The sequence below is a fragment of the Dufourea novaeangliae genome, unplaced genomic scaffold, assembly GCF_001272555.1.
Source record: "Dufourea novaeangliae isolate 0120121106 unplaced genomic scaffold, ASM127255v1 scaffold130, whole genome shotgun sequence".
Taxonomy (NCBI): domain Eukaryota; kingdom Metazoa; phylum Arthropoda; class Insecta; order Hymenoptera; family Halictidae; genus Dufourea; species Dufourea novaeangliae.
In genome coordinates this window covers 644,728-661,633 of record NW_015374004.1, presented here as the reverse complement: position 1 = coordinate 661,633, position 16,906 = coordinate 644,728, and the positions used below count along the sequence as shown (strand labels likewise).

General features: G+C 39.2%; 1 protein-coding gene across 1 annotated transcript in view; it reads left to right on the top strand.

The window, feature by feature from the left end:
* The window catches only part of LOC107188160 (division abnormally delayed protein), an 89,117-nt gene that overhangs the window by 67,453 nt on the left and 4,758 nt on the right, over positions 1-16,906 (top strand).

Below are 16,906 nucleotides of genomic sequence, written 5' to 3'. Positions count from 1 at the left end.
AATCCCCGACCAATCAGAGCGCGAGTCTACCGGTCGAATTCCCGCGGTAACGTTGGCTACGTGCTGCGATTGGTAGCTACCGCTGGAACTCGGCCGGTAGACTCGCGCTTTGATTGGTCGGTGTATTTTGTTAAGATCTTGTTAACAAAGCCACGAATAACATTTCTCTTAAGGAAAAACTTGTTTCAAATCACCTCACGAGTCTCCTATTTCTGGGTACTCTAACATTTTTCTTACACCCTGTAGATTAAAACCATTGGATAATAAAGGTAGATTTGAAAAATCTTGCAAAACTAACTCACAAGAAAGCTGTTGGACAATTATACAGACTCCTCTCGATTATCATCTGGCTTGATCCACACTATTATTGTCCCGGCGTTATTCACACCACTGGGGAGGGACGAATATGGAACCTGTCAAGCGCATACCTTGTTGCCCCTCCGCTTTTGTTACCGAGGCTCGGGCTGTGGGCAACAAACGAATTTACGAGGGTTTGAAGCATTTCTCCCTATACGATTATTGTCCCGGCGCGGACCCGAATTCGGGACAATAATCGAGAAGAGTCCGTATCTGGTAACTGGATTATACTCACAACAACATTGGTAGATCATTCTCGTACTGTTACAGTGTAATAGGTTGGCAAATGTACACGAAAGAAATAAAAAAAATTCTTAAATATCTAACAGAAATTTCCTTTCCTCGAAATGGTTCTGGAATTTCGTCGCGATTAATGCGTCGGTGTAATGTTTGCAAATGCAGACAATATAAATCAATCTTTTGTAATCGAATGCGTGGTATCTATCTCTGTGAACGAAAGAGGGAAGAGGATGAAAGTGCTACTTTTTGTTCGGTCCAGGTCGACGTGGAATCGGGAGAGCGCGTAGGTACTTGGAAACTGATTCTCGTGTTCATACAGGGTTATACTTGTACGAACGTTCTGATGCGGTCACGTCGTTGGTATACAGCGTGACCCTACAATAGGAGGCCAAAATTTATTATTGTATTCTACTCATTACAGAGATGAAAAAAAGCATCATATAAACATAGGCCTGGTATCAAATGATTCATTTTCGAAATACACGGTTTCAAAAGTTCCCTCAAGAGGCAATGTTTAAATCTTCAATTTGCTCAATTTTTTTCTTTGAAGATATTTTAAACAGATTGTCTACAGAGAGCCGACCGTGGTTTTAGATATCTGCAGTCGTATCTTATAATAGAAGGTTTCGTACATTGCGTGACAGAAGTTGGTGAACACCCCAAATTTTGCGGTTTCAGTATGTATCCGAAACTTTTTTCAGAAACAAGTAATACCGTGTTATTCAGCGTCCCAAAAACTCTTTTGTGTAATCTTTCAGTTTTTCGGCTGTGACAAAAGATTGCGAACACTTCCATAAAAACAAATTTTTTGAAAAGCTAACAACATGTAGCAATAATTACCAATATTAACACTGATTTAATAGTTGAACTGTCCTCCTTTCCTCATGATAATGTCAAAACTATGCGCTCTCATGGAATCAGTTAATTGCTAAAGCAGATTCAGCTCAAGATTTCGCCAAGCCACTAAAATTGCAGTTTTGAGCTGTTCCAAAGATTCATATTGTTTATTATTTACGTATACACGAGGCACCAATATCGCCCAGACGTTATGTATGGAACTACAACCCGGCGATCAGGCTCTCACTACTCCAATAACTCGATGCGGCGCTAATTGGACCATGCTTTGGTTGCGTTACTTCTCTGTGTGGTGGTGTTATCTTCTTGATAGACAAGAGGAATCCGACCTAAACTTTGCAAATATGGTACGAGACGGTTCTCCAATATCCCAATGTATTCAGTATTGTCCATTTGCGAACATGTGAAGGCCAGCACTGTGGTCGCAATGCAGAGAAGGCACCCCATACCGTACAGGTATGACCGCCAAACTTTAGCTTTGAATAGAACCGCGATTCCTTCCTAAAATCTCTCTAGTAAAAATTCTTGAACATTTTACTGGAGAAATTTGAGGAAGGAACCGCACTTCTTGTCACATCGTCAGTGTACACCTACGAGCAAACTCGGCTTCCACTAGGGGAAAAAGTGATGTAAGAGAAGGACCTCATACCAGTTGGTAAATTTATTTCAAGTACTGAAATAAATGTTAAAATCCATGTTAATTTGAGATCAATTTTAGAAACTTTCGAAACCAAATGGTAGAAGGCCTTTTCCCTACGCCACTTTTTCCCCTAGCGGTAGCGGAGTTTGTTGATCAGTGTGCACTTAGGAGCAAACTCGGTTTCCACTAGGGGAACAAGTGACGTAGGGAAGGACCTCCTGCTATTTGGTATCGCGAATTATTGAAATATATGTCAAAGTAACATTGAATTTAATCTTTATTTCAGTACTTGAAATAAATTCACCAAGCAATAGGAGGCCTATCTCTTACGTCACTTTTTCTGCTAGTGGAAACCGAGTTTGCTCGTGAGGGTACATTCACGAGCAACCTCAGCATCCAATAGAGGGAAAAGTGACGTAGGGAAATGACCTCCTACCACTTGATATCGGGAATTACTGAAATTTATATCAAATTAACATTTGATTTAACGTTTATTCCAGTACTTGAAATAAATTTACCAAGTAGTAGGAGGTTCTTCTCCTACGTCACTTTTTCCCATAGTGGAGGCCGAGTTTGCTCGCGAGGGTACGTGTACCTGTTCGTCGAGGGGACGGCCAGGGTGTCCTGAGGGTCTTCTCGAATCCAGTAATAATTTCCAGGGTCGCTAGACCGTGAGCGCAGTCTGCTTGCATTTTGTGTCTGCATTCCACGTGGCCTTTGGCCCCACCCCGGCGAGTGGCCTCAGGGATCGTTAAGGTAGCACCTTAACGGTCCTTTTACGAAAAGACGCCCGAGGTGGTGTTCTCGCGGGCCGGCATCTCTCATTATTATTCACCCCGTGTCCTCCGACCGTGTTTCTCTGTGTTGGCAGACCTGCATCGGTATACCTGTCTGCAGGGCCGTTCCTGGGTTGCTGGCCGCCTGGGTGCAAAAATAATATAGCCGCCCTTATTAATTTAATATTATTTAATTACTGCTGTGTTTACTTTTTTGTCTATATAAAAGTATGTTTAATTAATTTTTATCTTAACATCATATAGTACAAAAGTATGTTTAAGTAGTTTTAATCTATATACATAGTTTTTTAACCGTTATCATGCAAAATGAATATTTTCTAAATTCTAAAGAAAATTGAAAAGAATGGTTTTATTTAAAATGAATATTTTATTCTACATATGACTACAAAACTAACGTATAGTATTTTTAATAATAATAATGATGTTATAGTTGATAATATAGACTATTAATAACCTGTACGAATTTAATCCAATAAATATGGCTAAATATCATATGCTTTTTTTGGCTGTATATAAAGAGAGCTCATTCTTCTATACGAGTAGTGTTCCAAAGATTACATATAAAATTAATTTGATTGAATTCTGTTTACTAAAATTTTGAGAATCGTCAAAAAAGTTTTGATTGTTATTCTTTATAGTCGAAATTTTACATATAATAAATGGTCTGCGGCCGCCCCTGGGTTTGGCCGCCCCTGGGTTTGGCCGCCAGAGGCACCTTTTGCACCCCCGCCAGGAACGGCCCTGCCTGTCTGCCTGCGAACGACTCGGTTTCTCGCGGTTCCTGTCGTTATTCAGCCTCCTTCGTGCGCGGCAGACGTTCGCTCTTGTTAATTCGCGCGAAAATTCAATCAGCCTGCAGTCATTGGTGTTTTTCAGGGCGGGCCGGTCTCGCGGAATTTCCTAGGTGTCACGTCGATATCACCTCCGGGGCAGGCGTTCTCTAAACGTTGTTTAACACTTTAAACGATTACTTTTTTCAACGCGAATTCTGTTTAATCGAATTGTGCTTAATGACTATCAATTCACGTGTTTGTCTTTTGCTACTTGCGTCGGCGTATACTGGTTGCTCCGTTTTTCGCTAAATAATTGTGGGACCCTTTCTTGTTCATGTCTTCATTTCTGTTCTTGAATCATCAGGAAGTAATATGAACCAGAATACAGTGTTGGGAACACGTATTTATGTATGTACCAAACGAAATAAATACCACGAGAAATTATAAGAATAGTGTAAAAGTAATAATATATTTTTGTTATACCATAGCAGCGGACTGAGAATATAAATGCGTGAGAGTGTGCGCTTTAATACTGTTTACTAGAGATTAACTGACGGACATTAGAATAGAAAAGGAAACTTGTATGCCGAAATACCTGTGTATTAAAGGGGTCCCGTGAAGTTCTAAACTCAAGAAGAATTGCGGCGACCTTTATTAAAATCACTAGAAATGCATTAAAAACAATACTCTATTAAAGACAAAAAAAGATTGTCTCGTAAAGTCTTACAGCCCTTATAACTTTATGTAACAGCATACTGGTATGTGTATAGTGCAGATGTGACATTCAACTGTATTTTGACGACGTTAGCAGTAGAATAATCTAAACTGATCACATTTCGAGGTGCATCCTGTATATGTATAGGACTTCCTATTCTTAAATTTCCCTCCTCAATATTTTTCTCCCCCTTTAAAGAGAAAAACAAACAGTGAACAATGGGACAAAACATGTAAGATTGTTATGGCAAAATATCATTTTTTTTTTGTACAAGAAATACAAAAGATAGTTACTTTCGCTTAGTATCACCATGTTACCCCGATCTCTCCTATTCCTGCATTTTTAATGAAAGAGTTACGTGATGAAATTATTTGAAACAGCCTAGAATCGAGGATAAGTGATCTGTGGCACAATTGGCTATTATGTTTTGTATAGAATAATTCTATTATTGAACGCCAAGGTTGTTGGTATCACCGCGGGAACATTTTCATTCACCCTCTGTATCAGTAAGCGTGGTCAGGTTATGTAAGCTAATTAAATTGATGAGTGTAACTCAAGTGCTGTTGGGAGGTATTTCAAAGCCATTTGATAAAGTATCACGTCATTAATTTTCATGGCCAATACATTTATCACATTATCGGTGGAGAGAACTTACTATACTTGTTCTTGTTAAGATATTTGAAGCTATTTTTCTGAAGTTTTCGACAAACGGTAACTTCAGCTGTCAATAAATTAACTCCCTGGAAGCTGAGATTCGAACACTAACCGCATCCGGGTTCGGTTCGTAGCATCATGGAGTAACCCGATTAGGCGGTTTACCCAAGCCATCGAGGTACGGTTAACCCGGTTCCCCTAATTCTTACCAATGCTTATTTGTACTAATTTACTATCTTAATCGAATGTTTAATTAATTACTTTAATTAATTTTTATTAATTACTCTGATGTCTCATATCTAAGCACCCACGAAGCTCATTTTGATCAGTTTGTTAATTCAACAGTTATGACTTATTGAAAAAACGTTGACACTATATTTCAAACAGTTGCAAAATCAACAATTTATAAAATTTTCACAAATCCTTCGAAATGCGTTTATGGTGGTTTTTTTTACATGGTGTAACAAAAGTATTGTTGGTCCCTGAAATGGGTCACTCGTGAGGTGATTTGGAACAAGTTTTTCAACTTACAAGGGGACAGCAATACCTTCCACCCTACAATCTTTTATGTAACGTACCTGATATGTAACGTGTGTAAGTAAGAAGACGCAACGATCAAGCATTTTTGAGAAAATCTGTAAAGGAGTTTGGTGGGAGGCACCAAATGGGTGTATTGGATGTTCACATGCTAGACAAAAATCACGAGATTCTACAGGGTGTAACAAAAATGTTGGAGGACCGGGAAATGGGAGACCCGTGAGGTGATTTGAAACAAGTTTTTCCTTAGCAAAAATGTTATCCGAGGCTTGGTCGACGAGATATTAACGAAAAACCCCGACCAATCGGAGCGCGAGTTTGCCGGCCGACTTCCCGCGTTAACTAGGCCGACAGACTGACGCTCTGATTGGTCGGGGTTTTTCGTTAATATCTCGTCAACGAAGCCTCGGATAACATTCCTTTTAAGGAAAAAGTTGTTTCAAATCATCCCAGGAACCCCGCATTTCCGGGAGTCAAAGCTATTTTGGGACACCCTGTATACAGGGTGCTCCACGCAATTGTTTCAGGTCGTAATTTCGTTATTAATGCATTTACGAAAAAATACCAAAGGAGAAAAATAAATGGCTCGGAGAGCACTACATCTGTAGGCCCTTCGATTTTTTTTAAGTGCAATAGTACATGTGCAATTAACAATTGCGTAATTTCTTTAAGTGGAAATGTATATTGTTTGTTGCATAGATTGAGTCCTCTGTTCATTCTACGTAAAAAATGGTTAGGGTACCATAGCAAGAAAATTATACGTTAAAAAATGTCTTTATTGAAGAAGATGCTCATACGCTTTTTAGTTTTCGTACTCCAGTTACGATACGTAAATTGCTACTGAATAATAAAATGCTTACTCGTACAAATCAGTTTCTGTTACGACAACAATGTCGAAACGGTGTTTACGTTTACTACATAGTCATGAAGCGTTTGAGCATTTTCTTCAATAAAGAAACCTTTTGAAAATATCTGGAGAACTAATAATTTTTTTGCCATGGTACCCTAATACTTTTTTACGTAGAATGAACAAAGGAATCGTTTTGTGCAACAAACAATATACATTTCCATTTAAAGAAATTATGCAATTGTTAATTGCACATGCACTATTGCACTTAAAAAAAATCTAAGGGCCTACAGATGTTTTTATCATTCTCCTTTGGCATTTTTTCATAAATGCATTAATAACGGAATTATAATCTGAATCAATTGCGTGGACCACCCTGTAGATAGAGAAAAATATTTGAAAAAAGTTAAATCGCTCAAGAAGGGGTTTGGAGTTCCTACATTGATTATCACAACCACCAACTGAATGAGTGTGTAAAATCTCCGAAGATTCCATAGTCCTATTGAATTAAGCACTCGAACCGTAACGTGCATGTATCACTGGTATGAGAAATGTTCGGAAGAGCTGATACCGTGGCAAGTAATAAGTAGTTTTTCCCTCTGTACACGCGTGTTCCTCTGTTTGTCGGAACTGTGTGTATAACCGCGACTGTCCTGGCTTCGCTCCAGCCTCCTGCGCGGTCGATATAATCATCCGGCATCCACGACCCACGAAGAACGATGCGTAGAGACCGCCGAAAAAATAGAAAGACGAGACGGCGAGGCAAAAGTATTGGCACGATGCCATCCGAGGAATCAATGACCCATTCCTCCATCGGTATTTTCAGTTCCTACATCAAACAATTGCGTAGAAAGACCACAAATACGTAACAATCACCGCAAAATTATGATATTTCTAGAGTTCAGTTAACGCTGGTTGCCTCCTCGTTGCTGCAATCTGATAGAATGTGTCTACGTCATGCACACCGAAATTCCACGACTAGCTATAAGTCTCTCTGGACACTGGAATCTGAACCCGATTCGAGCAATTTTTATACACATCAACGGCGGCTTTGTACAACTATCCACATAGCACATGACGCCCATTTCACGGCTATTTTAGGTCTAAGTCGCCTTTGAGCTGTCTTTAAGGCGTCATTAGGCGTCATGTGCTATCTTGGAATTGTACTTACTATTCTCGAAAGGTCGGTGGGAGAACTGTTTTATTTTAACGCGGACGAGATATCTCGTGGACCGGTTTTTGCCCATCCGATTTTTTGATAGAGGTATCTTACCACTCGAAATTTTTTATTTCAACATCTACTTATTTATTGATTTCGGCATTTATTCATTTGACCATTTGCTCATTTATTTAAACATCTCGATGCATTCTGGTAGAAATACCTCCCAGAACAATAAATTCACGTATAGTGGACCCTCACGATATTGCCACGCGAGGCACTTCCCCTTCGCTCTCCCACCACATTGCGTACGCCGGCGCACCAACACGATCCAGCTTTTGCGCAGGCGCTGAGACCGAGGCTATGACGACAGAATTAACCTATTTATGTAGAAAATTTAATAGTTTTAGAGATATTTCAACTCAAATAATCCGAAGACCCCATTTCTCTTTTACTAATCATAAAATGATAGCTGTATTTGGCAACGTTGGCGTAACAAAAGTGTTTGATTGCATTCGGTAACGTTGTGAAAGGTAAACAGTCGATAAGTATTCAGTCATGTCGTTCGTTCTTTGATTTAAGACATCTAGTTTCCATATTTATTCCTAATTCCAATTATATACAGAATAGAAAAAAGTAACAGTACAACCCGATATTGTAGAAATAAAAAAACAGCAATAACAAGAAGCAAGTGACGGTATTTACCAACTAATTTTTTTTTCAAAAATGAAGTCTCAAAGTAAAAAATATTATCCTCTTTCTCGACTTATTCTTGCATATAGAATCACTCGGCCGATTGTATCATAATTTTCAGGACACCTTGTATAACGTTAGGAAACTACATTGTCCCGTGCTGAAGCAAAAATTTGTAATACCGGTTTGATTAAAAAGACCCTGTACCTACCTACTCACTCCAAGTGAAAATTCGGTGGCACGTTACAAGAGTGAGTTCCTCCTCGCTGTTGCACGTGTATAGCCCTTTTTTTATTTATTTTCTTTTTTTTTAACAGGCGGAAAACCTTCTAAAGGTGTACTGTCTCCACTGGGAGCGGAGACGACCTATGTGGGATTTTTACGCACTAAAAGCCCCCCGGTGACCCTCTATGGCGTGAGGGCCAATCACGGGCACGCCGAAGCACACTTCCGCGACCGGCCCCGCCCATGCCCCTCCTCAAATGAGGGAGGGGCTCTTCTCTTGGGTGGCGGCGACTGCCCCCCTCCCCCTGGGACGGCTGTCTTGCCGTCCCGCCTTCTCCTACCCACAGCGTCGAGGGGTCACCACTCGTGAGGCTGCACACCGATTTATCGGTCGTAACGGCACGGGCTTGGCAACCCCGAGGTACCCTAGGCCATACCCAGGGGTGTCCACAAGTGGGCATGCGGGAACTAGCGATCCCGAGTCATCCCTCCCGAGCTGTCTGGCCAGTGTCACGAAGCGAGATAACTAGACTGGTAGTGCGAACGATGGTTCGCTCGAGGGGAAAACCATTCCGAAAATGATACCATGGGGGCTGGGCTCAAGCCCAGAGATATGCTGGGGTGGCTCTCGGTATTCCCGCCCAATCGATTGAGGTTGGACCCTCGTGGTGGCAGTGTTAACCTTATATCGCGGAGTAGGATGTGCTTGCACACCCGCCGTGAAGTTGCGGTAACCACAACCGGGCACCGTCCTACCAGAGACGGTAGAGCTTTAGAAGGGGCTCGCACCAATCAGTGTGGATACGTATGGGGCTCGTACCCAGGTATCGGCTGAGAGCAGGTGAACTGACACACCTTGCGCGCTGCTTGAGCGTATGTCAATCCCTCGCCCATGGGGGCAAAATATGGCGAAACCGATATGGGGGAAACCCCGACGTGTGGTTGACTCTCCTTACAGGAGGATCACCCCTACATCAAATGTCTCCATGTGGGCCAACCGCGACAGGGATGGTACGCCCAGTACCACCCCTCGGCCCTGGTTGCCCCGCGGGCAGTGCACGTGTATAACCCTGCCTTAAGATATCGTTTGGCACAACATTCGGTTCCAACATCGTGGGATCAAAAAACGGGCGGTTTTTTAGGTTACTCTTTGTTCACTGAATTTATTAACCAAAATTGTATAGCAAAGCACGAATTTCATCTTAAAATTAAGAAAAATAGATTACAGTGGACTGTAACTATATTGCCATGGTCGGAGCTGTAGGGGAGTAAAATGACAATGAGTTCAGAGCCCCCTCTATGCTAAGTTCTATCGTCGTAGCTTCGGCCTCAGTGCCTGTGCAAAAGCTGGGTCGTGCTGGTGCGCCGGCGTACGCAACGTGGTGGGAGAGCGAATTTGTGTGCACGAAAGTACGTGTGAAGGGGTAGTGCCATGCGTGGCAATACAGATAGAGTCGACTGTACCTTCTTTTTTAAAGATGTCTTTTAAGCACTTTCATGCTAAGAAAAAGCAAAATACAATAAAATTATTTCTGCAATTTTATAATATCATTTATGAGTAGTTCAATGAGTTCTAACAAGACACATTTGATTACATATTGTATTTACATAGCAAAAGATCTCTAAAAATAGCTAAATTTTTTGGACGGTCAAAGACGAATGACCCCTTAATCGAACGACCGCGATCGATTGCAAGTAGGTCGACAAAGCTTTAGCTAGCGGGATAAGTAGTCGGGGTCACCTGGCAATTTTTTTAATTCCCACGATATGCGTATTGGTAATTCCCCAAGGTTGAGAAATTCGCGCAGTTCGAGAACTGCAGGTGTCACGGCAGTTTCTCGAGTCTGGCGGCTGAAATTCACGAAAGACACATATATTAAGTCTCGGTAAGACGAGAACCGGTACCGATGTTGGTCGTTGACACGCGAAACTCGAGTAAAGGTAGGAGAGGGAAGTCAAACGAAGGGGCAGAGATAGAAGGCGGAACACTTACATGTGTTCACTCGCGTGTACACGAGGAGGGGAAACAGAGGCGACATGCCTATAACCTGACGGAAAGAAAGAGAGGTAGTCTTCCTTAAAAATGGAGCTTGAGGGAGTCTGTTAAACTCAACGGAAGCTTGCGCATATCTAACTGTTCCCTCTCCTCGTTCTCGTTCTTTTCACCATTCCATGGTCCTCGTCGTTGCCTTTATCACACCTCCCTCCTTTACCTTGTCTCATAAAAGTCTCTTTTTTTTCTTCCGTCGCTCATCCCCTCCCACCCATTAGACTTTCTTTTTGTCGATCTTCTTCCTGTTCCCTCTTTCCGTCTGACCGCGCGCTCCATCCTCATCTGTCTCGTTAATCGGCCGGCCAGACAGTCGAGGGAAACCAAGACGGAACATAGAATAACTGATGGCGGGGGCTGGCGAAAGGTGGAAGGATGCCGAGCACGAGATTGCTGTTACCATGTGACTGCGGACGTATTGACGACGATTTTTCCAGGCGATCGACCAATTTGCAGCGGAACGATTTCTTCTTCCTCGCTTGCTCTTTCGACTTCTTATGTCCTTCTTGTTTTGCGTATCTTAACGATGTGTTCTTAGCGTGCACATTACATGTTTGCAAGACCGTTCCTGGATTGTTGGCCGCCCGGGTGCAAAAACAATTGGCCGTCCTTATTAATTTAATATTATTTAATTACTGCTGTGTTTACTTTTATATCTTCAGGGTGATAATTTTAACTCGAGCACCTAAATTATTTCCGCTACTACTGAAAGTAAGACAAAATCACTAATTAGAATGTATATGGTTTTAAGGCGTGCATATGATGGTGATACAAAAAAATTTTAACTGTTTTTTCAAGATCATCGTATTTTTTTGCATATTAACATGTATTTTTTATAACGCGATATGGGAGTCGGCATCAAGATAAGTTCAACCACCCACACATCATGACCTTGAAGTGACCTTGAAAGCGAAGAAATTTTAGCTTCAGTTTGAAAATACACAAGTAAATAAACGTAATAAAAAGTAAAAAACATTTTATAATACCCAGGGAGAGGGTTAATTTTAGCACAGGTGGATGGCCCCTTTGAATATATTGAGAGTTTGTTTGAAACATTTTTTTCGTACGATGCGTATTTCTCAATATATTTCGATTTGTCAAGTTAAACGGAACACCCTGTATACATTATAACTAAACTGCTGATTTTTATAACTAGATCTGATGAAAGTTTTGTTTTTTTATTGTATTTGACAGAGCCCTATAGGCTATAAATGCATAAATGGGGAAACAGATTCACGCTAATGCGAAGACTCACGATTCGGCGAAGAGCACTGATCACAGGTCAAACCTGGAAGAAATACAATTCGCTTGATGACAGAGAAACGTTCGAAAAATGAAGCTCGAAAGGCAACGGTCGCCTTGACCTCGAGGCCCGGCCGCGAAGTAAAGCAGGAGCAAGTTAAGGTGGTTCGTACCAAATTCGAAAGACTAGATAATTAAATAAAATCCATACAGATTGTTTATTAGAACGAAATACACACACAAAAAAAGTTTAAGACTCAGTCGCCGATCAAATAAATAAGAAAACGCTTTTCAAAAATTGAGTTTTCAACACAGCTCGTATGGCTGTTTTACGATTTCTTACCAGAAGTATAACCTTTTCTATTTACAAAAAATTAGAATTGCTAACTAAAAACTAGGTACTGGAAGTGTAAATCCTAAGCTTCTGATAATGAACTAAATCTTGTACCATGCCGAATATTCCAGGAAGATATTCGACAATAAAGTCCAGGATATATAGGTTATTGGATAGTTATTGGGACTATGTGGAGGACTTGGTAACGTTGATAAAGTAGGGTCACACCCGCGAAATACAAATACATTTAAAAAATATTTTACTTATTTCGTGCTTTAGTGAATTCTAATTTTCTAAATTATAATGCACGAGAATATAATTAACTTTACATATAAGAATATTGAATATTGACTACACGGGAAAATGGAACACGCATCATGTATATAGATATGCGTGCAAAAACAACGTTGCCAAACGTACCTGAAACGAGCACAGTGGAGTCATACGACTATTCAAAATATATTTTTTATTCACAATATAATGATGAATGATCGATGGAAATGTCGTTGAATTTCATAAATGTAATTTTGATACATTATTAAAATGTATTAGATGGTGTTTAATACCAATTATTAATATGATGCTTTATTGACTAGAGAGTTAGGTACGAACCACTTAAGTCTGGCCAGAGTATTGTCGGTCCCGCAAAATACCTGCAATCGATAGCATGCAAGTTCGATCCTCGAATACGATCGGCAAGTCAAAGCGGTTTGCAGCGGCGAAGGATGCATGGAATGCAGTGGGCGCGCCACGGGGTGGTGTTCTCCTCCATTCTCCTCCCCCAACCCTCCTTTCTATAGCTTCCTTCTCCGCTTCTTCCGACTCTTACTCTCCTTCTCTCTATCTCACGGTGCACTCCTTCTTCCCTTTTGCGTCACTCCATGGAAAATCGACAGAATTTAAAGATAATTATCGGCAATTTTTTTCATTTTTTTTTGTCGAAAATTAGGTATCTATGAAAAAAACATTTTGACGAATCTTTAATGTCCTGCAGAACATTTTGCCGGAATTACAGTATTTTGAAAATCATAAAAATTGTTCGTTTTCGCCTAGCAGAGGTGTATTCAAAACATCATAGCTCTGGTTATAATTTTTGGGTTAGTTTAAATTTTTGTCTACTTCCACTGACAACTTCATACACACTGTCAAAATACACAAATAATAATGATTCCCAATTTATTAACAATCTTCGCATTTAATACTAAGAATTGTTTTATTTGTATTGTGTAAATAGAAAACTAGTAACGGACGTCTAACGGACAAAGAAGATTAGTTTGGTTTTTTTATAAGCAAAAGTTTTCTCTCTTTTTGTTGCATGAGTTGAACGAATAGAATTGTGTCAGTAGATATAACTATGTTGTTATTCAAATTAAAGAATTCATTACAAAGTGTACACATCGAAAAGAACGTGTACCATTTAATTGCACCACCCAGTTCCGTGATGGGACCACGAATTTAATGAAGTTAAAAGTTTAAGGAAAGTAGTTTTAATAAAGTGAAAACTCAAGTTTTCATAAAAAATGTTTTTAAATACACTAATAAAATAAGCTTAATTTTTTCATTTCAAAATATAGTACAGATTAAAAGTTATTGTAATTTCCCGGGATTGTCTAAAAAAGGTGTCTCCATGGCTGCCATTATATCAGCTGTCTACGTTATCTCACATTAAAAATTGAGAAAGATTCTTAATCTGTATGGACGTGGCTATCGCCCGTACTAGAATGAATAAAAAATATTGAAAAAGAACAAAATGGTGGAGTATTGCAAAAAAGTGCCGATTTTCGCGAAAAAAGTCACTCGTTTTTCAAGTTGCAAAATTCGAATTTTGCAAATATCAACTTCATTCTAGTATTGGGGGGGGGGGGCTATGCACCTACTGAACATGCCTATATAGTTTCAAGTCACCCTGTCAAATAGTTTCTGAGATATCGTGCCAGCCATTTACAAAAATGTCGTTTTGAGAAAAACGCGTTTAAAGTTTCGATTTGAACTTGCGTGCCGCGGCGCACCGCTTCGGTTAAAGGTTAATAACTTCCTTATTATTTCGAATCGGACGAAATCCTTTTAAGATTATGGTTTTGAAATATTAAGCCTTGAAAAAATGTAAAAAAGAAAAAATAGATTTTTTTACCCGTCGCAGCAGGGAGATCCCTTAATTGGATCAATATGCATAAATGAGGACGAACATGTGTAAATAGAGATAATGTGTAGTCCCCGTTTAGGTAATGCTTTTGTGTGGGCGGCTTGCATTCACGTTCCATTCGTTGATGGAACAGGCCTCGTTTATACCTGCGCAAATCAAATGGAATTAAACAACGTCACGTAGATATAAGGGGGTTTTCACTATAGCCGCGCTAACTAAAACAGACAAATTAGTTTCACAGTGGAACCTGACCTGAAAGTTCACAGCGCACCTTATTGAATTTCGACGCGGATCCTGTGCTCGAATATTATTCTATCCGCGGCTTTGCTTATCGGTAGACGAGGTTAACGACTTGAGAAATGGAATCTGGAACCATTTCATTTCCTACAGTAATCGATATTTATTACCGCCACAAAGCTATCGTATAGTTGCCCGCTATTAATACCGCGCTGATGGAAACGGACGAATGTTTGCTTCTATTATCACGATTCGCTGTTACATTAGAAGGCCCAATGCGATAGATCGATAGTCATACACAATGGGGGAACGATTAATGCTTAAGGTGGTTCACGTAAATTTTTAATAATTATAAATTTAGCTGAAAATTTAGCAGAACATTCTTAAAAGCTTCATCTTTTGATTGTTACCAAAAAATCCCAAGGTCAACGATAAAATTGTTGAAAAAGAAACGTTATACAAATTTCTTTTTAACACGAGCTTTATGGAACTATAGTTGATGCTCAGAAGTTAATCACTTCTTATTTAGTTACAAAAAATGACATTTTCATACAAAATTAAGTGGTTATAGATTTTTTTACGGAGATTATGATGGTACGGAAAAAGAGATATTTTAAGGATCAAATAAAACTAAAAATTGAGATCAACGTATGCGAACTGAGGTTCAATGAGTTTGGTAGTATCTATCGTCTACGCATGTTTGCTATGAGCGTCAACGTCACTTGTTTTTCTTTGGTCGGTTCGACGAACTTTCCAATTTTTTCTTAAAAATTAAAAAGAAATTTTTTTTTACAATAAGGAAAGAAATGTTTGCTTTTTCCAATTATTTGTAATTTTTTCCCTCCCTGCTCTTATCGCCCTTGCCCTATCCTTCTCTCCTATTCTCACTCTTTGCCTAGACCCTTCTCTGTCCTCCCTCTCTTTATCCCTCCTTCTTACAGCAAACACACGCACACGTGCACACTTAAAAGTAACAGTAACCTCATATCCAAACGAAGTAGGCAATAGTGATGGGCATCATCGACTGAAAGTTTGCTTTATAGGTTATGTATAGATTATGTCGTCAACTTTTCAGCACCATTGGTGTATTTACCTTTTAGAAATGTATTAGTTCATAGATAGAATTTCAAAAATATAAGTGGTAAACAAGTTTCCTTAAACAATTACTAATATTCGATGTTTTGTAAGCTATTTAATATTGGCACTTAAAAAATTAACTGCTCTAAATTTTTTATTGAAATCAATTAGGTTATAAGCAATAATTTGTACAGTTCTTGGTAATGCATAAAAAAAATATATGAAAAAATCGCAATTGGTTTGCAACGCGAAGAAAATAATCAAGATCCAGTCAATAGCGATCAATAGCTCGATAGTTCAAACGAGTCGCTTGAAGCGGTTAAATTTAATCGACTAAAGTAGTCGCTTCAAGCGACTAATATTAGTCGCCTGAAAGTAATTGCTTCAAGCGACTAATACTAGTCGACTGAAAGTAGTCGCTTCAAGCGACTAAAGTAGTCGACGATTGAAAAAATTAGTCGACTGAAAGTAGTCGTTGGTTACTATCGACTTAGTCGATAGTTTTTAGTCGATGGTGCCCATCACTAGTAGGCAACGTCACCATACAGTGGCTGCAGGCTATCGATGCTTCGAGTGGTCCCGCCAAAAATGACCTAAACCTAAACTGAAGGCTGCGCGTTTACAATAAGCAGGCCGTAGTCCTCTCGCACTAGTACAGTATTCTTTGGAATCCTACCTTCAAGGTAAACTATTTTTGTAGATGAAAACATTAAAATTAACTCCGTAACGAGCAGTAGATTTTTTGTAATAAATACTGACATCGAGTTAGGACTTGTGTTTGGCATATTCGTCTGTATCATTGATTTGGTTCTTTTAAAGGCGCTATATTCAACTCTTATAATTAATTGATTAAATGTCAAAATATAATGTTTATTAATTAGTTGCTAAGGAATTGTTCATAGAAAAGGTGGACCGCTCGTTTAAAAGATAAAATTGTCCAATTACATTAGTCGTTACAGATCTTATTCATAAAATTTGTTATAAAGAAGAACAGAAAAACATCATGTATAAAAACTGATAGAAAATCAGAATGATTTTCCATTAAGAACTTGATTCTGACGTCTAATAGTAAACCTGTATTTAAAAGTTACAAATAATTGTATTATTTATTTTGTGTTAAATGAAATTGTATAACGACTAGATGAAATTGTATTTCATTTAAATTGAATTGTTTGTTATTGTTTAAATTTATATTAATAAAATAATAAGTTAGAGTTTAAAAGAAGAAGTTCTCTTTTACAAATTGAAAATAATAACAAGCAGAGCGGATTAGCGCTCCACGGGCACCAACCCAGATCTTTGATTCATATTTTTCTTAAATTTGGAATGCA